Source organism: Hyla sarda, unplaced genomic scaffold (genome assembly GCF_029499605.1).
Source record: "Hyla sarda isolate aHylSar1 unplaced genomic scaffold, aHylSar1.hap1 scaffold_445, whole genome shotgun sequence".
Taxonomy (NCBI): Eukaryota; Metazoa; Chordata; class Amphibia; order Anura; family Hylidae; genus Hyla; species Hyla sarda.
This window is the reverse complement of record NW_026610458.1, coordinates 46139-68270: the sequence shown is the minus strand read 5'-3', so window position 1 is coordinate 68270 and position 22132 is coordinate 46139. Positions and strand designations below refer to the sequence as shown.

The 22132-nt window shown below is 46.3% G+C and overlaps 6 non-coding genes and 2 pseudogenes across 6 annotated transcripts; all 8 read left to right on the top strand.

The window, feature by feature from the left end:
• Positions 1 to 1868: 1868 nt before the first annotated feature.
• On the top strand, positions 1869 to 2059 carry LOC130334858 (U2 spliceosomal RNA). The gene has a single exon (XR_008876586.1). It is a non-coding gene; the product is annotated as a U2 spliceosomal RNA (small nuclear RNA).
• A 2086-nt stretch (positions 2060 to 4145) lies between these two features.
• On the top strand, positions 4146 to 4336 carry LOC130334857 (U2 spliceosomal RNA). The gene has a single exon (XR_008876585.1). It is a non-coding gene; the product is annotated as a U2 spliceosomal RNA (small nuclear RNA).
• A 2087-nt stretch (positions 4337 to 6423) lies between these two features.
• On the top strand, positions 6424 to 6614 carry LOC130334856 (U2 spliceosomal RNA). The gene has a single exon (XR_008876584.1). It is a non-coding gene; the product is annotated as a U2 spliceosomal RNA (small nuclear RNA).
• Positions 6615 to 8704: 2090 nt separating this feature from the next.
• On the top strand, positions 8705 to 8895 carry LOC130334855 (U2 spliceosomal RNA). Its single transcript, XR_008876583.1, has one exon. It is a non-coding gene; the product is annotated as a U2 spliceosomal RNA (small nuclear RNA).
• A 2093-nt stretch (positions 8896 to 10988) lies between these two features.
• Positions 10989 to 11206, top strand: LOC130334844 (U2 spliceosomal RNA; annotated as a pseudogene).
• Positions 11207 to 16594: 5388 nt separating this feature from the next.
• LOC130334830 (U2 spliceosomal RNA) lies at positions 16595 to 16780 on the top strand. The gene has a single exon (XR_008876571.1). It is a non-coding gene; the product is annotated as a U2 spliceosomal RNA (small nuclear RNA).
• A 2085-nt stretch (positions 16781 to 18865) lies between these two features.
• On the top strand, positions 18866 to 19056 carry LOC130334854 (U2 spliceosomal RNA). Its single transcript, XR_008876582.1, has one exon. It is a non-coding gene; the product is annotated as a U2 spliceosomal RNA (small nuclear RNA).
• A 2094-nt stretch (positions 19057 to 21150) lies between these two features.
• On the top strand, positions 21151 to 21368 carry LOC130334843 (U2 spliceosomal RNA; annotated as a pseudogene).
• The last annotated feature ends 764 nt before the right edge of the window (positions 21369 to 22132 follow it).

The following is a 22132-nucleotide window of genomic DNA, read 5'->3' as shown; positions in this document are numbered from 1 at the left end:
CATTTGAGTAGCCAGCACACCTGTGCAGGTAGGGCATGACATGATAGGCAGCTGCCTTGATAGCGGGTGGGTGCTGAATGTTCCTAATTGACAAAATAAGATTAATGCTTATGAAGAAATATAAAATCTCATCCCTTCCCCAATATCGCGCCACACCCCTACCCCTTAATTCCCTGGTTGAACTTGATGGACATATGTCTTTTTTCGACCGTACTAACTATGTAACTATGTAACATAACATGGGGGGGGGGGTCTCCTGGCTGTTCACACAGGTGTGTCATTGCTGTACATTGACCATGCATTGCTTCTGTGGTATTGCAAAGGCAAAGACAAATGCTTCCAGCCATCCATTGCACTAATGGATTGGTCATCAGCTGGCTGTCTATGTCCCGCATCAATATAGACCAAAGTACAGAGGGTTAGGCTATGCTATTGTGCACCTACCTGATGCATCAGAAGGTGCGAGGCCCTTGCTAAATTCTGTGCACAGACTTTGAGATCTATGCTTTAGACTGTATCTAAACCTGCTCCAACATGGACTGACATTCTGGCCTACTTTCAGCCGATGCGACTTGTCTGTCGCTGAACAGTCGCTTTTTATGTATTCAGCACCTATGTATAATGTTGTAAAAATGCTCTAGAAGCTAAAGTCGCAGAAATGTCACACATATTTGGCCTGCAACTTTCTGTGCGACAAATTCAGACAGGAAAAATCAGTATAAATCCTTAGAAAATTATCCCCCAGTGTCTCCATCTGCTGGCGGTATTGAATAAGCATTGCTGCACTGATGGGGTATGCATTAGACGAAAAAAAAGAAGAAAAAGAAGAATAATACGCCCAGAAAAGAGGCGAAAAGGAGAAAAACGTAAAAAAACGTGAAAAAAAAGTAAGAGGAAGAGAAGGGAAAAAAAGGTGGAAATGGGTTTAAAAGTGATTTCGGCGGAGAAATATATATATATATATATATATATATATATATATATATATATATATATGCGCACACACACACATAGATATAAACGTATTCTCCGTTGAGATATTGCAGCCGCTGCTGTGTCCAGGCCCAGGAGCCTTAGCACTGTGCTGTGATGTCACTCAATACCACTGACATCACTAGGTGTAAACAACATCTCTCCTTTGCTGTGTATGTGACTATGGAGCTGTTTGGTGATGTCGTCTATTACGGCCTTCATAGAAGCAACAGGAGATTGTTGCATCCATCTTGAACCCTCAGAACTACAGTGCTATGATGTCACTCACTTCCACAGGCCTTGCAGAGTGTAAACAACAACAACCCAGCTTTGTTGTGTATGTAACCATAGGGATTTGTGATGTCACCTAGAACCTTCACAGCAGCGACAGCTTTATGAGGAGCATCAGCACTGCTCTGCCTGAGCAGAACCATCACCGCCATAGGTTGTCAAATAACCCGGATTTAACCCACACAGGTAAGTCCAATGGGGTGCAGGCATGTCCTCTATGCTTACAGCTTCCCGTGGGTGTTGGTTTGATACCGTTTGGGGACAGCCAAGGAGGCATCTGCAGGCAACAAAGGTAGGTGTGTGCTTGTGTGTGTGTTTCCTATGCAGATCCTAAGCCCAGTGTCACATGCAAGTAGGAGGAGTAAGAAGGGTTCCTGGCAAATCCGGGTTATGGATTGCATTTAAAAAGGCCCCGTGGGAGTGCAATGGGCCCCTGTCTTGCTGCTTAGCAATAATGGTATGGGTTTAGGTTCTGCTGTGTGTACTGGTGGTTGACTGCCCCCCAGCCCAGAGTGTGCATGGAAAATTGTCTGGCAGCCTCCCTGACAGCAAGCAGTGATAGTGCCCATGAAGGGGACCTTGTTGGGCCCGCCCCTTTCACGGTTATCGCTTCTCGGCCTTTTGGCTAAGATCAAGTGTAGTATCTGTTCTTATCAGTTTAATATCTGATACGTCCCCTATCTGGGGACCATATATTAAATGGATTTTTGAGAACGGGGGCCGATTTCGAAGCTTGCTTCCGTCGCCCTATGCATTGACCCGATATGGCAGTATCTTCGGGTACAGTGCACCACCCCCTTACAGGGTTAAAAAGAAAGATTCCTACTTTCATTGCTACCTGCTTGCTGGCTAGCCAGCTAGCCAGCCCTGTGGGCCTTGCTGCTGCTGCAGCCAAAAAACAAAAGGTGGTGCTGCTGCTGCTTCTGCTGCTTCTGCTTCTGCTTGTGTCTGGCCCCTGTTGGAGCATCCAGGCACAGGACTTCTGCTGCTGCTGACTAAATGGCCTCCTTAATTGGATCATTTGAGTAGCCAGCACACCTGTGCAGGTAGGGCATGACATGATAGGCAGCTGCCGTGATAGCGGGTGGGTGCTGAATGTTCCTAATTGACAAAATAAGATTAATGCTTATGAAGAAATATAAAATCTCATCCCTTCCCCAATATCGCGCCACACCCCTACCCCTTAATTCCCTGGTTGAACTTGATGGACATATGTCTTTTTTCGACCGTACTAACTATGTAACTATGTAACATAACATGGGGGGGGGGGTCTCCTGGCTGTTCACACAGGTGTGTCATTGCTGTACATTGACCATGCATTGCTTCTGTGGTATTGCAAAGGCAAAGACAAATGCTTCCAGCCATCCATTGCACTAATGGATTGGTCATCAGCTGGCTGTCTATGTCCCGCATCAATATAGACCAAAGTACAGAGGGTTAGGCTATGCTATTGTGCACCTACCTGATGCATCAGAAGGTGCGAGGCCCTTGCTAAATTCTGTGCACAGACTTTGAGATCTATGCTTTAGACTGTATCTAAACCTGCTCCAACATGGACTGACATTCTGGCCTACTTTCAGCCGATGCGACTTGTCTGTCGCTGAACAGTCGCTTTTTATGTATTCAGCACCTATGTATAATGTTGTAAAAATGCTCTAGAAGCTAAAGTCGCAGAAATGTCACACATATTTGGCCTGCAACTTTCTGTGCGACAAATTCAGACAGGAAAAATCAGTATAAATCCTTAGAAAATTATCCCCCAGTGTCTCCATCTGCTGGCGGTATTGAATAAGCATTGCTGCACTGATGGGGTATGCATTAGACGAAAAAAAAGAAGAAAAAGAAGAATAATACGCCCAGAAAAGAGGCGAAAAGGAGAAAAACGTAAAAAAACGTGAAAAAAAAGTAAGAGGAAGAGAAGGGAAAAAAAGGTGGAAATGGGTTTAAAAGTGATTTCGGCGGAGAAATATATATATATATATATATATATATATATATATATATATATATGCGCACACACACACATAGATATAAACGTATTCTCCGTTGAGATATTGCAGCCGCTGCTGTGTCCAGGCCCAGGAGCCTTAGCACTGTGCTGTGATGTCACTCAATACCACTGACATCACTAGGTGTAAACAACATCTCTCCTTTGCTGTGTATGTGACTATGGAGCTGTTTGGTGATGTCGTCTATTACGGCCTTCATAGAAGCAACAGGAGATTGTTGCATCCATCTTGAACCCTCAGAACTACAGTGCTATGATGTCACTCACTTCCACAGGCCTTGCAGAGTGTAAACAACAACAACCCAGCTTTGTTGTGTATGTAACCATAGGGATTTGTGATGTCACCTAGAACCTTCACAGCAGCGACAGCTTTATGAGGAGCATCAGCACTGCTCTGCCTGAGCAGAACCATCACCGCCATAGGTTGTCAAATAACCCGGATTTAACCCACACAGGTAAGTCCAATGGGGTGCAGGCATGTCCTCTATGCTTACAGCTTCCCGTGGGTGTTGGTTTGATACCGTTTGGGGACAGCCAAGGAGGCATCTGCAGGCAACAAAGGTAGGTGTGTGCTTGTGTGTGTGTTTCCTATGCAGATCCTAAGCCCAGTGTCACATGCAAGTAGGAGGAGTAAGAAGGGTTCCTGGCAAATCCGGGTTATGGATTGCATTTAAAAAGGCCCCGTGGGAGTGCAATGGGCCCCTGTCTTGCTGCTTAGCAATAATGGTATGGGTTTAGGTTCTGCTGTGTGTACTGGTGGTTGACTGCCCCCCAGCCCAGAGTGTGCATGGAAAATTGTCTGGCAGCCTCCCTGACAGCAAGCAGTGATAGTGCCCATGAAGGGGACCTTGTTGGGCCCGCCCCTTTCACGGTTATCGCTTCTCGGCCTTTTGGCTAAGATCAAGTGTAGTATCTGTTCTTATCAGTTTAATATCTGATACGTCCCCTATCTGGGGACCATATATTAAATGGATTTTTGAGAACGGGGGCCGATTTCGAAGCTTGCTTCCGTCGCCCTATGCATTGACCCGATATGGCAGTATCTTCGGGTACAGTGCACCACCCCCTTACAGGGTTAAAAAGAAAGATTCCTACTTTCATTGCTACCTGCTTGCTGGCTAGCCAGCTAGCCAGCCCTGTGGGCCTTGCTGCTGCTGCAGCCAAAAAACAAAAGGTGGTGCTGCTGCTGCTTCTGCTGCTTCTGCTTCTGCTTGTGTCTGGCCCCTGTTGGAGCGTCCAGGCACAGGACTTCTGCTGCTGCTGACTAAATGGCCTCCTTAATTGGATCATTTGAGTAGCCAGCACACCTGTGCAGGTAGGGCATGACATGATAGGCAGCTGCCTTGATAGCGGGTGGGTGCTGAATGTTCCTAATTGACAAAATAAGATTAATGCTTATGAAGAAATATAAAATCTCATCCCTTCCCCAATATCGCGCCACACCCCTACCCCTTAATTCCCTGGTTGAACTTGATGGACATATGTCTTTTTTCGACCGTACTAACTATGTAACTATGTAACATAACATGGGGGGGGGGGGTCTCCTGGCTGTTCACACAGGTGTGTCATTGCTGTACATTGACCATGCATTGCTTCTGTGGTATTGCAAAGGCAAAGACAAATGCTTCCAGCCATCCATTGCACTAATGGATTGGTCATCAGCTGGCTGTCTATGTCCCGCATCAATATAGACCAAAGTACAGAGGGTTAGGCTATGCTATTGTGCACCTACCTGATGCATCAGAAGGTGCGAGGCCCTTGCTAAATTCTGTGCACAGACTTTGAGATCTATGCTTTAGACTGTATCTAAACCTGCTCCAACATGGACTGACATTCTGGCCTACTTTCAGCCGATGCGACTTGTCTGTCGCTGAACAGTCGCTTTTTATGTATTCAGCACCTATGTATAATGTTGTAAAAATGCTCTAGAAGCTAAAGTCGCAGAAATGTCACACATATTTGGCCTGCAACTTTCTGTGCGACAAATTCAGACAGGAAAAATCAGTATAAATCCTTAGAAAATTATCCCCCAGTGTCTCCATCTGCTGGCGGTATTGAATAAGCATTGCTGCACTGATGGGGTATGCATTAGACGAAAAAAAAGAAGAAAAAGAAGAATAATACGCCCAGAAAAGAGGCGAAAAGGAGAAAAACGTAAAAAAACGTGAAAAAAAAGTAAGAGGAAGAGAAGGGAAAAAAAGGTGGAAATGGGTTTAAAAGTGATTTCGGCGGAGAAATATATATATATATATATATATATATATATATATATATATATATGCGCACACACACACATAGATATAAACGTATTCTCCGTTGAGATATTGCAGCCGCTGCTGTGTCCAGGCCCAGGAGCCTTAGCACTGTGCTGTGATGTCACTCAATACCACTGACATCACTAGGTGTAAACAACATCTCTCCTTTGCTGTGTATGTGACTATGGAGCTGTTTGGTGATGTCGTCTATTACGGCCTTCATAGAAGCAACAGGAGATTGTTGCATCCATCTTGAACCCTCAGAACTACAGTGCTATGATGTCACTCACTTCCACAGGCCTTGCAGAGTGTAAACAACAACAACCCAGCTTTGTTGTGTATGTAACCATAGGGATTTGTGATGTCACCTAGAACCTTCACAGCAGCGACAGCTTTATGAGGAGCATCAGCACTGCTCTGCCTGAGCAGAACCATCACCGCCATAGGTTGTCAAATAACCCGGATTTAACCCACACAGGTAAGTCCAATGGGGTGCAGGCATGTCCTCTATGCTTACAGCTTCCCGTGGGTGTTGGTTTGATACCGTTTGGGGACAGCCAAGGAGGCATCTGCAGGCAACAAAGGTAGGTGTGTGCTTGTGTGTGTGTTTCCTATGCAGATCCTAAGCCCAGTGTCACATGCAAGTAGGAGGAGTAAGAAGGGTTCCTGGCAAATCCGGGTTATGGATTGCATTTAAAAAGGCCCCGTGGGAGTGCAATGGGCCCCTGTCTTGCTGCTTAGCAATAATGGTATGGGTTTAGGTTCTGCTGTGTGTACTGGTGGTTGACTGCCCCCCAGCCCAGAGTGTGCATGGAAAATTGTCTGGCAGCCTCCCTGACAGCAAGCAGTGATAGTGCCCATGAAGGGGACCTTGTTGGGCCCGCCCCTTTCACGGTTATCGCTTCTCGGCCTTTTGGCTAAGATCAAGTGTAGTATCTGTTCTTATCAGTTTAATATCTGATACGTCCCCTATCTGGGGACCATATATTAAATGGATTTTTGAGAACGGGGGCCGATTTCGAAGCTTGCTTCCGTCGCCCTATGCATTGACCCGATATGGCAGTATCTTCGGGTACAGTGCACCACCCCCTTACAGGGTTAAAAAGAAAGATTCCTACTTTCATTGCTACCTGCTTGCTGGCTAGCCAGCTAGCCAGCCCTGTGGGCCTTGCTGCTGCTGCAGCCAAAAAACAAAAGGTGGTGCTGCTGCTGCTTCTGCTGCTTCTGCTTCTGCTTGTGTCTGGCCCCTGTTGGAGCGTCCAGGCACAGGACTTCTGCTGCTGCTGACTAAATGGCCTCCTTAATTGGATCATTTGAGTAGCCAGCACACCTGTGCAGGTAGGGCATGACATGATAGGCAGCTGCCTTGATAGCGGGTGGGTGCTGAATGTTCCTAATTGACAAAATAAGATTAATGCTTATGAAGAAATATAAAATCTCATCCCTTCCCCAATATCGCGCCACACCCCTACCCCTTAATTCCCTGGTTGAACTTGATGGACATATGTCTTTTTTCGACCGTACTAACTATGTAACTATGTAACATAACATGGGGGGGGGGGTCTCCTGGCTGTTCACACAGGTGTGTCATTGCTGTACATTGACCATGCATTGCTTCTGTGGTATTGCAAAGGCAAAGACAAATGCTTCCAGCCATCCATTGCACTAATGGATTGGTCATCAGCTGGCTGTCTATGTCCCGCATCAATATAGACCAAAGTACAGAGGGTTAGGCTATGCTATTGTGCACCTACCTGATGCATCAGAAGGTGCGAGGCCCTTGCTAAATTCTGTGCACAGACTTTGAGATCTATGCTTTAGACTGTATCTAAACCTGCTCCAACATGGACTGACATTCTGGCCTACTTTCAGCCGATGCGACTTGTCTGTCGCTGAACAGTCGCTTTTTATGTATTCAGCACCTATGTATAATGTTGTAAAAATGCTCTAGAAGCTAAAGTCGCAGAAATGTCACACATATTTGGCCTGCAACTTTCTGTGCGACAAATTCAGACAGGAAAAATCAGTATAAATCCTTAGAAAATTATCCCCCAGTGTCTCCATCTGCTGGCGGTATTGAATAAGCATTGCTGCACTGATGGGGTATGCATTAGACGAAAAAAAAGAAGAAAAAGAAGAATAATACGCCCAGAAAAGAGGCGAAAAGGAGAAAAACGTAAAAAAACGTGAAAAAAAAGTAAGAGGAAGAGAAGGGAAAAAAAGGTGGAAATGGGTTTAAAAGTGATTTCGGCGGAGAAATATATATATATATATATATATATATATATATATATATATATATATATGCGCACACACACACATAGATATAAACGTATTCTCCGTTGAGATATTGCAGCCGCTGCTGTGTCCAGGCCCAGGAGCCTTAGCACTGTGCTGTGATGTCACTCAATACCACTGACATCACTAGGTGTAAACAACATCTCTCCTTTGCTGTGTATGTGACTATGGAGCTGTTTGGTGATGTCGTCTATTACGGCCTTCATAGAAGCAACAGGAGATTGTTGCATCCATCTTGAACCCTCAGAACTACAGTGCTATGATGTCACTCACTTCCACAGGCCTTGCAGAGTGTAAACAACAACAACCCAGCTTTGTTGTGTATGTAACCATAGGGATTTGTGATGTCACCTAGAACCTTCACAGCAGCGACAGCTTTATGAGGAGCATCAGCACTGCTCTGCCTGAGCAGAACCATCACCGCCATAGGTTGTCAAATAACCCGGATTTAACCCACACAGGTAAGTCCAATGGGGTGCAGGCATGTCCTCTATGCTTACAGCTTCCCGTGGGTGTTGGTTTGATACCGTTTGGGGACAGCCAAGGAGGCATCTGCAGGCAACAAAGGTAGGTGTGTGCTTGTGTGTGTGTTTCCTATGCAGATCCTAAGCCCAGTGTCACATGCAAGTAGGAGGAGTAAGAAGGGTTCCTGGCAAATCCGGGTTATGGATTGCATTTAAAAAGGCCCCGTGGGAGTGCAATGGGCCCCTGTCTTGCTGCTTAGCAATAATGGTATGGGTTTAGGTTCTGCTGTGTGTACTGGTGGTTGACTGCCCCCCAGCCCAGAGTGTGCATGGAAAATTGTCTGGCAGCCTCCCTGACAGCAAGCAGTGATAGTGCCCATGAAGGGGACCTTGTTGGGCCCGCCCCTTTCACGGTTATCGCTTCTCGGCCTTTTGGCTAAGATCAAGTGTAGTATCTGTTCTTATCAGTTTAATATCTGATACGTCCCCTATCTGGGGACCATATATTAAATGGATTTTTGAGAACGGGGGCCGATTTCGAAGCTTGCTTCCGTCGCCCTATGCATTGACCCGATATGGCAGTATCTTCGGGTACAGTGCACCACCCCCTTACAGGGTTAAAAAGAAAGATTCCTACTTTCATTGCTACCTGCTTGCTGGCTAGCCAGCTAGCCAGCCCTGTGGGCCTTGCTGCTGCTGCAGCCAAAAAACAAGAGGTGGTGCTGCTTCTGCTGCTTCTGCTGCTTCTGCTTCTGCTTGTGTCTGGCCCCTGTTGGAGCGTCCAGGCACAGGACTTCTGCTGCTGCTGACTAAATGGCCTCCTTAATTGGATCATTTGAGTAGCCAGCACACCTGTGCAGGTAGGGCATGACATGATAGGCAGCTGCCTTGATAGCGGGTGGGTGCTGAATGTTCCTAATTGACAAAATAAGATTAATGCTTATGAAGAAATATAAAATCTCATCCCTTCCCCAATATCGCGCCACACCCCTACCCCTTAATTCCCTGGTTGAACTTGATGGACATATGTCTTTTTTCGACCGTACTAACTATGTAACTATGTAACATAACATGGGGGGGGGGGGTCTCCTGGCTGTTCACACAGGTGTGTCATTGCTGTACATTGACCATGCATTGCTTCTGTGGTATTGCAAAGGCAAAGACAAATGCTTCCAGCCATCCATTGCACTAATGGATTGGTCATCAGCTGGCTGTCTATGTCCCGCATCAATATAGACCAAAGTACAGAGGGTTAGGCTATGCTATTGTGCACCTACCTGATGCATCAGAAGGTGCGAGGCCCTTGCTAAATTCTGTGCACAGACTTTGAGATCTATGCTTTAGACTGTATCTAAACCTGCTCCAACATGGACTGACATTCTGGCCTACTTTCAGCCGATGCGACTTGTCTGTCGCTGAACAGTCGCTTTTTATGTATTCAGCACCTATGTATAATGTTGTAAAAATGCTCTAGAAGCTAAAGTCGCAGAAATGTCACACATATTTGGCCTGCAACTTTCTGTGCGACAAATTCAGACAGGAAAAATCAGTATAAATCCTTAGAAAATTATCCCCCAGTGTCTCCATCTGCTGGCGGTATTGAATAAGCATTGCTGCACTGATGGGGTATGCATTAGACGAAAAAAAAGAAGAAAAAGAAGAATAATACGCCCAGAAAAGAGGCGAAAAGGAGAAAAACGTAAAAAAACGTGAAAAAAAAGTAAGAGGAAGAGAAGGGAAAAAAAGGTGGAAATGGGTTTAAAAGTGATTTCGGCGGAGAATATATATATATATATATATATATATATATATATATATATATATATATGCGCACACACACACATAGATATAAACGTATTCTCCGTTGAGATATTGCAGCCGCTGCTGTGTCCAGGCCCAGGAGCCTTAGCACTGTGCTGTGATGTCACTCAATACCACTGACATCACTAGGTGTAAACAACATCTCTCCTTTGCTGTGTATGTGACTATGGAGCTGTTTGGTGATGTCGTCTATTACGGCCTTCATAGAAGCAACAGGAGATTGTTGCATCCATCTTGAACCCTCAGAACTACAGTGCTATGATGTCACTCACTTCCACAGGCCTTGCAGAGTGTAAACAACAACAACCCAGCTTTGTTGTGTATGTAACCATAGGGATTTGTGATGTCACCTAGAACCTTCACAGCAGCGACAGCTTTATGAGGAGCATCAGCACTGCTCTGCCTGAGCAGAACCATCACCGCCATAGGTTGTCAAATAACCCGGATTTAACCCACACAGGTAAGTCCAATGGGGTGCAGGCATGTCCTCTATGCTTACAGCTTCCCGTGGGTGTTGGTTTGATACCGTTTGGGGACAGCCAAGGAGGCATCTGCAGGCAACAAAGGTAGGTGTGTGCTTGTGTGTGTGTTTCCTATGCAGATCCTAAGCCCAGTGTCACATGCAAGTAGGAGGAGTAAGAAGGGTTCCTGGCAAATCCGGGTTATGGATTGCATTTAAAAAGGCCCCGTGGGAGTGCAATGGGCCCCTGTCTTGCTGCTTAGCAATAATGGTATGGGTTTAGGTTCTGCTGTGTGTACTGGTGGTTGACTGCCCCCCAGCCCAGAGTGTGCATGGAAAATTGTCTGGCAGCCTCCCTGACAGCAAGCAGTGATAGTGCCCATGAAGGGGACCTTGTTGGGCCCGCCCCTTTCACGGTTATCGCTTCTCGGCCTTTTGGCTAAGATCAAGTGTAGTATCTGCATTTGGTCTGGTCGGAAGGTGTCTGTGGTACCCCGCTTCTCGGCCTTGGGGGATTGTCTCTCCTTACGGAGGGACTTCACCCCCTTGCTGCTATTGGGGAGCGGGCTTAGTCCACGGACAACGGGTTGCGATCCCCCTGTCTCTGGGACCTTGTGTCTCAGAAGGCATTTTCGGTACGTTGAGCGTTACCTGTAGCTTCGGAAGCACCTAGGGTACCCCCGACCTCTGCCTTGGGTAAGGGTTCCGCTTTTATAGCGGGATTCCGAGCCCCTGCTGCTATTGGGGAAGGGGCTTAGTCCCTGGGTGTGGAAGATGCCGTTCTCCTGGGCTTTCCCCTCTGGGGAAATGTCGATGCGAAATACCATCCGCATAGAGGTGTCGGAGAGCCATCGTCAGTTGAAGAACCTCCGCTTCATTGCGGAGGTGATTCTTCTTGACTACTTCCGCCTCAATAGGGAGGACATCCTGTGTCTAAATGACCAGGAAAGCCGTGGCCTGTATACCGTCACCTTCACGGCCACGGCGTGTTGCGATAACATCTATGCAACCTTGTCTGGTGCGGACCAGAGGGACGATCGACTCGACGGTCTTTCGTTCCAGTTCCTCTATGGTGAGGAACATATACCGTTGGTGGTGGCTATGCACAGCCCTCATGTGACCACGGAGGATATAGCCACTTTTCTTCGGCGATACTGCGAAGAGGTGCGATTCGCAAACAAAATCTTGAACTCCGTGCGGTTCTGGAACGGCAAGAGGAAGTTCTGGGTCAAGCTCCGTAAGGATCCCGGTGGTATTGGGGGTCTTTGCCATCCGCCCCCAAATTTTGCCATCGGGAGAGTTCGGGGCTTCCTGTTCTATCCTCAAATGCCTATGTATTGCCGAAATTGCTTGAGGTTTGGCCACACCCAGGAGACCTGCGGCGCGGAGCGTGTGATTCGCTGCAATAGGTGTGGCCAAGAAGGTCACATAGCCTCAAGATGTAGCCATACGATAAGGTGCAACCTCTGCGGAGAGGAAAATCACGATTTTAATTCCTGTCCCCATAAAGCAAAAACTACGATGGGTGGGTCAAGGCTGGGCCCACCCAAAGAGGGGACAGGACAAAAGACGTCCTTTTTTAAGATGCCCAAACCCCAGATGGCAGGTACTGATGGGTCCAGGCCCAAGACCTCTGGTGCTCCATCGGGGGGCCCACCGGTGGTAGTGCTAGGGGGAGGCCATGGGGATTCCACGAAGCCCGGGCGGGTGATCGAGTTTACTGCCCGGGAAATTGAAAGACGTCGATCGACTTCCTACCTGGCTCAAGAGCCCGCCGAAACTTCTGAAGGGGGCTCACCTGTGGCGGGTGGCAGCCGACGGGCCTCGGTGGGGGCAAAAGTGGACCCAAAATTGCAGCATAAGCCAGGTACTGGCTTGGCCCAGGGTCGCCCTGCTCCGGACGAAGAGGCCCCGGTGAAAGCCCGCCGGAAGGGGAGCCAGGTGGCCAGGTCTGAGCCCGGTCCTGTTACTCCGCCTATACAGGACAGGGCCAAGAAGACAAGTGGCGCCAAACCAGGGTTTGCTGCCCCGCCAGCAGTGGACCCGGTGGGTAAAACTGGCCATCGTCGATCGATGGGGAAGTTGGAGCAACAGTCCTCAGCAACGCTTGCTGGGGAACAAGCGATGAAAACTTCCCAAGGTAGCGGCAAAGGTTCCGGAAAAGAGGCCTCACAGGCCCCTGTGCAGCAGTTCCAGTCGTCAAATGATGAAAGAAGACGCAGATCCATCAGCCGGGGGCCAGAGATTACATCGAGTGAGAGCAACACAGAGGATATGGACAGCAGTGTGACATTTAAAAGACAAAGAGAAGAAGAAGAGGAAGACATTCAAAGGAAAGCGGCGTGCCGTAGTTCGGACGAGAGCGAGCTCAGGGTCGGGGCATCATCGATCTCAAGCTCCGACCCTCAGAACATCAAGGAGCTGATGACCCCGCAGGCGGGGGATGACGGTACGCAGCTTATTATTGACTTTGATTCTCCAAGCACGGACTCTCCATAAACTATGCCTATCCCTGTAAAAATTGCCTCACTCAATGTGAGGTCCTTAAAGAGCCCTGATCGCAGGGCTGCTTTATTTTCTTATCTAGAGACATGTGACTTTGACCTTTGCCTGCTACAAGAATGTGGAATCCCTAGTAAAATGGACTATAAAGACTTAAAAGAAGACTGGAAGCTGGGCCCATCCATATGGTCCGGTGCAAATGACTGTCGTTCTGTGGGTGTTGGGCTGCTCTGCCGAGGCCAGTCCTTTTCTATTCATACAGTAACTGAGATTGTGCCTGGCAGAGCTCTTTTAATTCATCTATATTTTAATGGACTTTTAATTCGTGTTTTAAATGTGTATGCCCCTCCTGATAAACAGGAGCGGGCAGAACTATTTGAAATTTTACCACTGTTTTGTGTTGGGTCTTCCCCCTGCTGGTGGGAGGTGATTTTAACTGCATACGTGATGGGGAACACCGGCAGGGTGGGGATATTAATCGTAAAGACCGCACTTCTTACCTGCTTAAAAATTTTATTGATGATTTTAATTTGAAAGATTGCTGGAAGGATCTCTTGCCGGAGGACCCGGGCGCCACATGGTCCAATGGAAGAGTGAGCTCCAGAATCGATTTTATTTTTTCCTCTAGAGCTTTTAAACCCCTGAAATGCACGCTCGAGCAGAATATCTTCTCTGATCATAAGCTCCTCTTGGTGGGCCTGGAGCTAGAGGGGGAGCAAAAAGCAAAAAGGGGCCTCTGGAGATTAAACACCACACTCCTAGAGGACCCTGAGATAAAAGAGGAGTTTGTGCGGACCTACCAATGCTGGCAATCACAAAGAAAACCCCACGAGCCTATGCTGCACTGGTGGGAGGGCACCAAATCTAAAATCAGATTTTTTTTTATCAAAGCAGGTAAGAAGAAGGCAAAAATGGAAAAACAGTGGTTTTATGTTCTTAACATGCGTTTAAATGTACTTTTTAAATTGAAAGAAGCTGGTATGGATGTAGAAAATGATATTTTAAACCTTAAAACTGAAATAAAACATGCCATAGAAAAGAAAGGGAAACAAATCATTTTTAACTCACATGTGCAGCACCTGGAGGAGGGCGAGAAATGTTCCCGTTTCTTTTTTAAAAAAGTGATGAATAGGAGGGATATCATCCAAAACCTTGAGGGTGAATCCACTCCAAAAGGCATGTTAGATGCAGTTTTTAACTTCTACCAGCTTCTTTTTAATAAGAAAGATCTTAATCCATCCTTTTTAGAACATGTTCTTAATTCCCTTGATTTTAAGCTAGATGTTTTAGACCAGGAGGTTTTATCCCGTGATCTTAACTTAGATGAACTTTTATTTGTTTTTAAAAGTTTTTCTAGTGGGAAGGCCCCTGGGGAAGATGGTTTACCCATCGAATTTTATTTAGCTTTTTGGGATATTTTAAAGGATGATATGGTTTTATTGTATAAAGAAACTTTTATTGTTAATGAACTTCCCCCTTCCTGGAGGAGGGGGATTGTATCATTACTTTTTAAAAAGGGTGAAAAGGATATGCTAAAAAATTGGCGCCCCATCACACTTTTAAATGTCGATTATAAAGTTTTAGCCAAGTTATTAGCTGTCCGTTTTAAACCTTTTATTCATAAATTAATTCACCCAAATCAGGTTTGTGGGGTACCTGGAAGGTCTATAGCTGAATCCCTAAATATTTTAAGAGATGTTTTATGGTATTTTAAGGATAGAAATCAAACTGTAGCAATTTTATCCTTAGACTTTGAAAAAGCCTTTGATAGGGTCTCCCATGAATACCTGTTTTTAGTTCTTAAAAAGATGGCAGTGCCTGAAACGATTTTAAGCCGAATCATGCTTTTATACCGATCCTGTTTTAGTCAAGTCTCTGTTAATGGCTTTTTAACCAGCGGTGTTCCTCTTTTATCAGGTGTCAAACAGGGCTGCCCCCTGTCCCCACTCCTTTTTATTTGCGCAATCGAACCACTGATGGCCCTCCTCAGAAAAGACCGGGTAGTAAGAGGCGTACCGATACCTGGTGGAGGAGGGACCCATCTAAAGGTGTTGGGGTACATGGATGATGTCACCATACTGTGCCCGGACTCTCCATCCATGAGGGGGGCATTGAGGAACACCAGCTATTTCTGCGAGGTCTCTGGTTTTAAGCTAAACACAGATAAATGTGACTGTTTTTATATTGGCTCCTGGGATTCATCCATCACCCCAGGAGTCACAATGCAACAGGATCAAATTAAAGTTTTAGGTATTGTTTTTAACCAGGTCAATGATGGGAGCCCTAACTGGGATTCAGCTATAGCTAAGATGGAGAAGAAGATTTTAATGTGGAATCTTAGAAACCTTACCATGGAGGGGAAGATTTTAATAATAAAGATGGTTTTACTCCCTATTATGCTATACATTGCCATGGTATTTCCTCCATCTATTTTATACATTAAAAAAGTAACTAGAATTGTTTTTACTTTTTTATGGGGTTCAAAAATGGAGAAATTAAAGCGTGATTTTATGTACAAAAGTAAAGATAATGGCGGGAAAGATGTTCCTAACCTTTTTACTTTCTTTTACATAAAGTATTTCTGTTTCTGTTTTAAAATTATTAAATCCGATGGCATTTTTAGCTGCTTTTTAAGGTACGCTGCGGGCATGGTTTTTAAAAGATGGTTGCGCATCCCTCTGAACGCTCCGGTGCTTCTGTGTCCCCCAAAACATTATGTGGTGTTGGAAAAGACAGTCAGGCTCCTAGGTCTCCAAGATTTGGAGCCTGACATACTGGGGGACCAGAGAAAGGTATCAAAGGTCCTCAGGCGGAGTGAGGTTACCCTGGCAGTGTCCAATTTCACACAGGCAAGATCCAAAAAGGTATGGCGGAACGTGTACGGGAAGTTTCTGGCGAATGTACACAGGGATCTTGCCTGGGCAATCGTCCACCAGTGCCTCCCTACTCGTGAGTTCCAGCACAGGCGAGGACTGGTGGCGAGAGCCAAGTGCCCGAGAGATGGCTGCGGAGTGGACGAAACGGTGCTGCACATATTTTGGAACTGCCCTTTTGCACGGGAGCTTTGGAGGAAGGTAGGCCCACTTTTGAAGTGGGCCTGCGGCCTAAAAGATTTTAATCACGAATGTGTCTTTTACGGTCTTTTTAACTGCCCCAATTTTAAACAGCAGATGATCTGCTGGATGATTATTAATTGTTTTAAAAATGCCATCTGGAAAGTTAGGAACATCTTACTTTTTAAACATGATTTTATTGATGTTAAAAACTGTATAAAGCTGGCCCTGAGTGAGATGTACATCTATTACCTAAGAGACAAGAAACAGTTGGGGGCCAGCGAGGCAGCATCCATGTGGTGTCTGCCTCTATGCAACGAAATAACAATATAATCAGTTTTTATGACATTTGTATAATGTTTTATCCTGCCATTTTTATTTTTTCTCCTTTTATTACTGGTTTTATTATTTGTATTTTAAAACTTTTGTGAACCTTTTATTATTTTGCATTTTAAATTTTGTATGGTTTCTTATTTATTCAATAAAATTTTGTTGAAACCTTATCTGTTCTTATCAGTTTAATATCTGATACGTCCCCTATCTGGGGACCATATATTAAATGGATTTTTGAGAACGGGGGCCGATTTCGAAGCTTGCTTCCGTCGCCCTATGCATTGACCCGATATGGCAGTATCTTCGGGTACAGTGCACCACCCCCTTACAGGGTTAAAAAGAAAGATTCCTACTTTCATTGCTACCTGCTTGCTGGCTAGCCAGCTAGCCAGCCCTGTGGGCCTTGCTGCTGCTGCAGCCAAAAAACAAAAGGTGGTGCTGCTGCTGCTTCTGCTGCTTCTGCTTCTGCTTGTGTCTGGCCCCTGTTGGAGCGTCCAGGCACAGGACTTCTGCTGCTGCTGACTAAATGGCCTCCTTAATTGGATCATTTGAGTAGCCAGCACACCTGTGCAGGTAGGGCATGACATGATAGGCAGCTGCCTTGATAGCGGGTGGGTGCTGAATGTTCCTAATTGACAAAATAAGATTAATGCTTATGAAGAAATATAAAATCTCATCCCTTCCCCAATATCGCGCCACACCCCTACCCCTTAATTCCCTGGTTGAACTTGATGGACATATGTCTTTTTTCGACCGTACTAACTATGTAACTATGTAACATAACATGGGGGGGGGGGGTCTCCTGGCTGTTCACACAGGTGTGTCATTGCTGTACATTGACCATGCATTGCTTCTGTGGTATTGCAAAGGCAAAGACAAATGCTTCCAGCCATCCATTGCACTAATGGATTGGTCATCAGCTGGCTGTCTATGTCCCGCATCAATATAGACCAAAGTACAGAGGGTTAGGCTATGCTATTGTGCACCTACCTGATGCATCAGAAGGTGCGAGGCCCTTGCTAAATTCTGTGCACAGACTTTGAGATCTATGCTTTAGACTGTATCTAAACCTGCTCCAACATGGACTGACATTCTGGCCTACTTTCAGCCGATGCGACTTGTCTGTCGCTGAACAGTCGCTTTTTATGTATTCAGCACCTATGTATAATGTTGTAAAAATGCTCTAGAAGCTAAAGTCGCAGAAATGTCACACATATTTGGCCTGCAACTTTCTGTGCGACAAATTCAGACAGGAAAAATCAGTATAAATCCTTAGAAAATTATCCCCCAGTGTCTCCATCTGCTGGCGGTATTGAATAAGCATTGCTGCACTGATGGGGTATGCATTAGACGAAAAAAAAGAAGAAAAAGAAGAATAATACGCCCAGAAAAGAGGCGAAAAGGAGAAAAACGTAAAAAAACGTGAAAAAAAAGTAAGAGGAAGAGAAGGGAAAAAAAGGTGGAAATGGGTTTAAAAGTGATTTCGGCGGAGAAATATATATATATATATATATATATATATATATATATATATATGCGCACACACACACATAGATATAAACGTATTCTCCGTTGAGATATTGCAGCCGCTGCTGTGTCCAGGCCCAGGAGCCTTAGCACTGTGCTGTGATGTCACTCAATACCACTGACATCACTAGGTGTAAACAACATCTCTCCTTTGCTGTGTATGTGACTATGGAGCTGTTTGGTGATGTCGTCTATTACGGCCTTCATAGAAGCAACAGGAGATTGTTGCATCCATCTTGAACCCTCAGAACTACAGTGCTATGATGTCACTCACTTCCACAGGCCTTGCAGAGTGTAAACAACAACAACCCAGCTTTGTTGTGTATGTAACCATAGGGATTTGTGATGTCACCTAGAACCTTCACAGCAGCGACAGCTTTATGAGGAGCATCAGCACTGCTCTGCCTGAGCAGAACCATCACCGCCATAGGTTGTCAAATAACCCGGATTTAACCCACACAGGTAAGTCCAATGGGGTGCAGGCATGTCCTCTATGCTTACAGCTTCCCGTGGGTGTTGGTTTGATACCGTTTGGGGACAGCCAAGGAGGCATCTGCAGGCAACAAAGGTAGGTGTGTGCTTGTGTGTGTGTTTCCTATGCAGATCCTAAGCCCAGTGTCACATGCAAGTAGGAGGAGTAAGAAGGGTTCCTGGCAAATCCGGGTTATGGATTGCATTTAAAAAGGCCCCGTGGGAGTGCAATGGGCCCCTGTCTTGCTGCTTAGCAATAATGGTATGGGTTTAGGTTCTGCTGTGTGTACTGGTGGTTGACTGCCCCCCAGCCCAGAGTGTGCATGGAAAATTGTCTGGCAGCCTCCCTGACAGCAAGCAGTGATAGTGCCCATGAAGGGGACCTTGTTGGGCCCGCCCCTTTCACGGTTATCGCTTCTCGGCCTTTTGGCTAAGATCAAGTGTAGTATCTGTTCTTATCAGTTTAATATCTGATACGTCCCCTATCTGGGGACCATATATTAAATGGATTTTTGAGAACGGGGGCCGATTTCGAAGCTTGCTTCCGTCGCCCTATGCATTGACCCGATATGGCAGTATCTTCGGGTACAGTGCACCACCCCCTTACAGGGTTAAAAAGAAAGATTCCTACTTTCATTGCTACCTGCTTGCTGGCTAGCCAGCTAGCCAGCCCTGTGGGCCTTGCTGCTGCTGCAGCCAAAAAACAAGAGGTGGTGCTGCTTCTGCTGCTTCTGCTGCTTCTGCTTCTGCTTGTGTCTGGCCCCTGTTGGAGCGTCCAGGCACAGGACTTCTGCTGCTGCTGACTAAATGGCCTCCTTAATTGGATCATTTGAGTAGCCAGCACACCTGTGCAGGTAGGGCATGACATGATAGGCAGCTGCCTTGATAGCGGGTGGGTGCTGAATGTTCCTAATTGACAAAATAAGATTAATGCTTATGAAGAAATATAAAATCTCATCCCTTCCCCAATATCGCGCCACACCCCTACCCCTTAATTCCCTGGTTGAACTTGATGGACATATGTCTTTTTTCGACCGTACTAACTATGTAACTATGTAACATAACATGGGGGGGGGGGGTCTCCTGGCTGTTCACACAGGTGTGTCATTGCTGTACATTGACCATGCATTGCTTCTGTGGTATTGCAAAGGCAAAGACAAATGCTTCCAGCCATCCATTGCACTAATGGATTGGTCATCAGCTGGCTGTCTATGTCCCGCATCAATATAGACCAAAGTACAGAGGGTTAGGCTATGCTATTGTGCACCTACCTGATGCATCAGAAGGTGCGAGGCCCTTGCTAAATTCTGTGCACAGACTTTGAGATCTATGCTTTAGACTGTATCTAAACCTGCTCCAACATGGACTGACATTCTGGCCTACTTTCAGCCGATGCGACTTGTCTGTCGCTGAACAGTCGCTTTTTATGTATTCAGCACCTATGTATAATGTTGTAAAAATGCTCTAGAAGCTAAAGTCGCAGAAATGTCACACATATTTGGCCTGCAACTTTCTGTGCGACAAATTCAGACAGGAAAAATCAGTATAAATCCTTAGAAAATTATCCCCCAGTGTCTCCATCTGCTGGCGGTATTGAATAAGCATTGCTGCACTGATGGGGTATGCATTAGACGAAAAAAAAGAAGAAAAAGAAGAATAATACGCCCAGAAAAGAGGCGAAAAGGAGAAAAACGTAAAAAAACGTGAAAAAAAAGTAAGAGGAAGAGAAGGGAAAAAAAGGTGGAAATGGGTTTAAAAGTGATTTCGGCGGAGAAATATATATATATATATATATATATATATATATATATATATATATATATGCGCACACACACACATAGATATAAACGTATTCTCCGTTGAGATATTGCAGCCGCTGCTGTGTCCAGGCCCAGGAGCCTTAGCACTGTGCTGTGATGTCACTCAATACCACTGACATCACTAGGTGTAAACAACATCTCTCCTTTGCTGTGTATGTGACTATGGAGCTGTTTGGTGATGTCGTCTATTACGGCCTTCATAGAAGCAACAGGAGATTGTTGCATCCATCTTGAACCCTCAGAACTACAGTGCTATGATGTCACTCACTTCCACAGGCCTTGCAGAGTGTAAACAACAACAACCCAGCTTTGTTGTGTATGTAACCATAGGGATTTGTGATGTCACCTAGAACCTTCACAGCAGCGACAGCTTTATGAGGAGCATCAGCACTGCTCTGCCTGAGCAGAACCATCACCGCCATAGGTTGTCAAATAACCCGGATTTAACCCACACAGGTAAGTCCAATGGGGTGCAGGCATGTCCTCTATGCTTACAGCTTCCCGTGGGTGTTGGTTTGATACCGTTTGGGGACAGCCAAGGAGGCATCTGCAGGCAACAAAGGTAGGTGTGTGCTTGTGTGTGTGTTTCCTATGCAGATCCTAAGCCCAGTGTCACATGCAAGTAGGAGGAGTAAGAAGGGTTCCTGGCAAATCCGGGTTATGGATTGCATTTAAAAAGGCCCCGTGGGAGTGCAATGGGCCCCTGTCTTGCTGCTTAGCAATAATGGTATGGGTTTAGGTTCTGCTGTGTGTACTGGTGGTTGACTGCCCCCCAGCCCAGAGTGTGCATGGAAAATTGTCTGGCAGCCTCCCTGACAGCAAGCAGTGATAGTGCCCATGAAGGGGACCTTGTTGGGCCCGCCCCTTTCACGGTTATCGCTTCTCGGCCTTTTGGCTAAGATCAAGTGTAGTATCTGCATTTGGTCTGGTCGGAAGGTGTCTGTGGTACCCCGCTTCTCGGCCTTGGGGGATTGTCTCTCCTTACGGAGGGACTTCACCCCCTTGCTGCTATTGGGGAGCGGGCTTAGTCCACGGACAACGGGTTGCGATCCCCCTGTCTCTGGGACCTTGTGTCTCAGAAGGCATTTTCGGTACGTTGAGCGTTACCTGTAGCTTCGGAAGCACCTAGGGTACCCCCGACCTCTGCCTTGGGTAAGGGTTCCGCTTTTATAGCGGGATTCCGAGCCCCTGCTGCTATTGGGGAAGGGGCTTAGTCCCTGGGTGTGGAAGATGCCGTTCTCCTGGGCTTTCCCCTCTGGGGAAATGTCGATGCGAAATACCATCCGCATAGAGGTGTCGGAGAGCCATCGTCAGTTGAAGAACCTCCGCTTCATTGCGGAGGTGATTCTTCTTGACTACTTCCGCCTCAATAGGGAGGACATCCTGTGTCTAAATGACCAGGAAAGCCGTGGCCTGTATACCGTCACCTTCACGGCCACGGCGTGTTGCGATAACATCTATGCAACCTTGTCTGGTGCGGACCAGAGGGACGATCGACTCGACGGTCTTTCGTTCCAGTTCCTCTATGGTGAGGAACATATACCGTTGGTGGTGGCTATGCACAGCCCTCATGTGACCACGGAGGATATAGCCACTTTTCTTCGGCGATACTGCGAAGAGGTGCGATTCGCAAACAAAATCTTGAACTCCGTGCGGTTCTGGAACGGCAAGAGGAAGTTCTGGGTCAAGCTCCGTAAGGATCCCGGTGGTATTGGGGGTCTTTGCCATCCGCCCCCAAATTTTGCCATCGGGAGAGTTCGGGGCTTCCTGTTCTATCCTCAAATGCCTATGTATTGCCGAAATTGCTTGAGGTTTGGCCACACCCAGGAGACCTGCGGCGCGGAGCGTGTGATTCGC